Source organism: Meriones unguiculatus, chromosome 8 (assembly GCF_030254825.1).
Source record: "Meriones unguiculatus strain TT.TT164.6M chromosome 8, Bangor_MerUng_6.1, whole genome shotgun sequence".
NCBI lineage: Eukaryota > Metazoa > Chordata > Mammalia > Rodentia > Muridae > Meriones > Meriones unguiculatus.
The window spans coordinates 50,434-55,896 of NC_083356.1; positions in this window are offsets into that span (position 1 = coordinate 50,434).

The following is a 5,463-nucleotide window of genomic DNA, read 5'->3' on the forward strand; positions in this document are numbered from 1 at the left end:
GGGTCTCTGGGACTGCTTCCCAGGACCTGATGTCTGCAACTTTGAAGGTTTTATTTTTACTTTTGACTTTCTGATCAGAATCTATTGATTAGTCAGATTTCTTAGCCACTACAGTGACATTCAGTTGATTGACACTCCTTTAGGAGACATTTGTTTATTAAAATGATGAATGTTGAGGTTAGAGAGATAGCACTTGCTGCTCTTGTAGACAGCCTGGGTTTGGTTTTCATGATCCATACAGTGGTCCACAAACATCTGTAACCCCAGTTCCAACATCCTTTTCTGGCCTCTGCAGACACTTCTTATATATTTGGGACACACACACACACACACACACACACACACACATTTGCAGACAAACACTTATACATATAAAATAAAAGAAATCTTTTAAAAATATTATGTTGTGTACTTTAGAGCCTGGGTTACAGTTTTGGTGAAATTGAAGTTAGATGAATTTTCTCCTGAGTATGAAAATAGCAAGAATTCACAAGTCTATCAGCAAAGAAATGGCCAGCTGTTGGTGTTCTGTTCAGGAGGTTGTCTCCTGTACCAATGAGTTTAAGTCTCTTCTCCACTTTATCTTCTAGTAGATTTAGTGTTTCTGGTTTTATATTGAGGTCTTTGATCCACTTGGATTTGAGTTTTGTGTAGGGGTGTGTACTCACTTATAAGTGGATTTTAGCCACACAGTACAGGATAACCATACTACAACTCACAGAAACAAAGAAGATATGTAACAAAGAGGACTCAAGTAGAAATAGAATAAACAGTGGAAGTGGTTGAAGAGAGGGAACAGGTAAGAGAGGAAGCACAGAGAGAAATGAGGGTCAATATTAGACCTGTAGAGAGTCGGGGGGCAGGATGACAGAGGGCTTGCAGAGAGAAGAGAAACCTCAGGCAGGGACTTCTCTGTGACAAGCTGGAGAGCTACGACACAGCGTAGGCTCCTGGGAGGATGTAGAGTTACTCTAGTTGAGACTCCTAGTAACAGAGGTCACAGAGACTGAAGAGGCCACCACCTAACTAGATATGACTCCTAGTGAAGGGCGGGGAACACCAACCCACCCACAAAACCTTGATCCAAAATTTACCCTGCCTTCAAGATGTACAGGAACAAAAATAAAGCAGAGATTGAGGTAATGTCTAACCAATGACTGACTCAACCTGAGACTCATCCCATGGCAGACAGCCAACCCCTTACACTATTAAGGATACTGTGCTATGCTTGCAGATGGTAGCCTAGCATAGCTGTCCTCTGAGGCTCTACCCAGCCCCCAGATGCAGAGACCCACAACCAAACATTGGGTGGATAGCAGGGAGTCTTGTGGAGGGAAGGATAGAAGGAATGAGAGGGGACAGAGGCTCCACAAAAATACCAATAGAGCCAACTAACCAGGGCCCAGGAGGGCCTATGGAAACTGACCACCAGGGACCACTCATGGACTGGACCTGGGCTCCCTACGCAGAGATAGCCAATGGGCATCTTGGTCCTTATATGGGTCCCATAGTAAAAGGGAATGGGGGCTGACTCTGACACGGACTCTGTTGCCTGCTTTTTAGTCATTTTCCCTTGGCGGGACTACCTCACCAGAGGATGCTCTCAGTCCAGATGCGACTTAATATGCTGGGGTGGATGGGTAGGGGTGCACCCCTTCTCTGAGGAGTAGGGAAGGGGAAATAGGGGAAGTAGAGATGGAGGGTAGGACCAGGAGGAAAGAAGGGAGGGGGTTACAATCAGGATATAAAGTGAATAAATGAAAATTAAAATAAAAAGTAAATTGGGTAAAATCAGTTCATCTAAACTTCTCCTTAATGTGGATCCTGAAGTCTGTGCATTTTCTACTTCCATAATTCAACATACTTAAGGGCGGAAGACGTACGAAAGGAGTGAGAGAGAGAGAAAGTGTGTGGGAGAGAGGGAGGCAAAGGTGGGTAAGAGAGAGAAGAAAGAGAGAGGGAGAGAAAACAGTGGAAGAGATTGAGAGAATCCATACATACCCTTGTTTAATCCACATTATTATTAGTTCATAATAATAATATCTTGTTCTTTTTCCAAATCATCTTAATAAGTAATCATCAGAGAAGCCAGGGTGTTGCAATTTCATTGCTACCTTAGCAATTTCAATGGCATCACTTTTTTATAATATTTTAAAGATAAGTTATAAAATTAATAGAAATCAGTAGAAAGTACAAACTGCATATAGCATGGTGCCTGTTTATTTTTTATGTTTAGATGATTTTTTTCCTTTATTAGGTTATACCAAAAGTAGAAATAGAATTTCTGTAGCAATCTGTTTTACAGGCATTTAGTGCTATGAACTTGCCTCATACAACTATTTTCATTGTGTCCCATAAGTTTGGCACACACATTGCATTTTTGTTTTTATTCAATTTTAGAAGGTTTTTAATTTCTTTCTTAACTTTTACCTTGACCTATTTTTCACTCAGCAGTAAGTTGTTCACCACTCATGATTTCGTAAGCTCTCTGTTTTTGCTTTTGGTGGTGGTGGTGGTATTTAGCCTTCATCATCTATAGTTGTCAGGTGTAATTGAGGGTATTATTTCAATTTTGTGTCATTGAGACCAGCTCTGTGTTCATGTATATGGTCAACTTTAGAGAAATTTTCAATAGATGCTGAGGAGAAGGAATATTCTTTTGTGTTTGGCTGAAATGTTCTGTAAAAATGTTAGGTCCATGTAGTTTATAATATCATTTAGTGTCAACATTTCCCTGTTCAGATTTTTTTCTGGATGACCTGTCTATTGGTGAGAGTAGGTTTTTCACCCACTATCATTGTGTGAGAATCAATATGTTATTTTAGCTGAACTTCGGTAACCTTGTGTTTAATGCAGAGATGTTTAGAATTACAATATTCTCTTGATGGACTTTTTCTTTGATGAATATATACTGTTCTTCCCTATTTCTTTGGGTAAGTTTTGGGTTGAAATCTATTTTCTCTGATATTAAAATGACTACACAAGCTTGTTTCTTGGGTCTATTTGCTTGGAGTTTTCATCTTTTTATTCAGATATGATGTTTATTATTGGTGTTAAGGTGTGTTCCTTAGATTCATGAGAAAGGTGGATCCTGTTTTCATAATCAATATATTATCTGTGTCTTTTAATTGTGGAATTAAGACCACTGATGTTGAGAGTTATCAATAAGCAGTGTTCGTGTATTTCCAGTATTGTTGTTGTTATTGTATTGTGTTTTTTGATTTTCTGGTCTGAGATCACTTATTCCTTGTGTTTTCTTGACTATGGTTAACCTCTTAAGGTTTAACTTTTCTGCCTTCTGTATAGCTGTATAGCTTAAATTTGGCTTTATCATGGAATGTCCTTTCTTCATCTATTGTGATTCAGTTTCACTGGACAGAGTAATCAAGACAGGCATCTGCAGTTTCTTATTAGAGAATTAGAATTATAATTAGAATCTCCAGGTCTCCATTGACAAGTCAGATGTCATTCTGATAGGTCTGTCTTTACTAAGACATTCTATCCCCAGAAACTCTCAGGCCATGCTGTCTTAGGTATTGACAGGTTAGTCAAAGTGATAGGATGAGGAAGGAAGGTATAGGAGATGATATACTTAGTTCCTTGGGAATTGAAGGCAGAAAAATAGAGGGCAGAAAAGTAGAGCAGCAAGTGGTATGCTACAAAGCTGGGGTAAGACTTGAGAATTGGACCTGGAGTGTAGGAAGAGAAGTAAAAATCATTTATCTAATTCTCTGGCCAGTGTGGCCAGTGGGTTTCCAGGGAAAGACTGCCTCAGGTGTTGGCAGATGAGATAAAAATATGGAGTGAAGAAGGAAGGCTAATTCTCTGGTAGAGAAGGCAAGGGGGTTTTAAGGGAGGGCTGCCTTGATTGTTGACAAATAAGACAAATGGAAATATCTTAACTTTCTTCATCGTGCTTCAAATTTCCAAATAACTAATATTAAAACAATTAAAATTCCCTTCCTGTTCTCATATCCACTTGCCTCCCAGCCCCCATCTACCCACAAAAATTTATTCAGCTTTTTTCTTCCCAGGAAGATCCATGCATGCCCCTTGAGCCCTCCTTGTTATTTAGCCTTTCTGGGTCTGTGGATGATTATTTTTTTACTTAATAGCTAATATCACTTATAAGTGTTATTATGGGTGATTATATACCCATGTTTATCTTTCTATCACTCAAAATAATTTTTTTCTAGTTCCATCCATTTGCCTGCAGATTTTATGATGTCATTTTTAACAGCTGAGTAATATTCCATTGTGTAAACGTACCACATTTTCTTTATCCATTCTTTAGTTGAGGGACATCTAGGTTGTTTTCACTTTGCGGATATTATAAATAAAGCTACTATGAACATAGTTACCAGTGTCTCTCAGCTTTGGCAAGATCCAGGGGAGAATCTGAGACACAATGCAAAATCTAGCATTCACTTTATCTCTTAGGTTTTGCTTTATCTCTTGGGTCACAGAGCTGATGGCTCAGGCAATTGACTGATCACCATGGATGACTGAAAGAAGAAAGAAGGGAGGGAGCCAAGGATTCCTTCTGTAGGACTAGGGACTGGCTAAGGAGGAAAACTTAAACTGACCACTTTTTTTTTCCCCTGCAGAGGCTTCTAGCCAAAAACTGCAGGGGGTTGTAAAAGGAAGCTCTTTGATCTGTAGCTAGGCCTCTTTGCAGAGATCTCTGGTAGGCTAAAGTATGCCTGCTATCTGAGAGGGCTGCTGGCGAGCCCTGAGTCTGCTAACTATTTTGTGAATCTACAGGGAAATAAGAAATAAGAGAGAGATAGAAAATAGATCACTCACATACACAAACATTCAAGAGGGAAAGGTAGATGAAGTTAAAAACTTTGACTTCAACCCCATTTATTGTCTGATCACAATTTTTATATTTCTGCAACAAAGCTCTCTATGTCAGAAAAAGAATTACCTCATAGTCAAAAAGGCAATTAATCACAAAAATGGATGAATTCTAAAATACAACAGGTTACATGTTTTAAAATGAAACATTTCTTATCTATATATCCATTACGTAAGTTCACATGAGTTCAGAATGACAAATGTTGAGAAGGCCTAAAGGTTAACAGAGTCCAAGAAGTTATAAAAATGTGTGTCTTTTCAATTAGGACTGACTTGGCTACACATTATCCAGCTATTTCCTAGTTTATAGTGAGTTCAGGACAATAATTTTATTTGGCTTTCATTCCAAGATACAAAGTAAATCTAGAATGACAGTATTTTATGCCATAACCTGACAAGGTATAAGGAATTACAATGAAATAGTTTGTGTGCTTTGACATTGAGGTTTGTACTTAATTTAAATATTTCTAGGTAACCCCATTATATTTTGGGTTCATGGGAAGTTTAAGCCAACTTGACTATATTTATGGTGCGCACCAGGACTCATGGTGCCATCCCCAGAGAGAAAGCTATTTGAAGCCACAAATCTTTCTCAAGCCTACC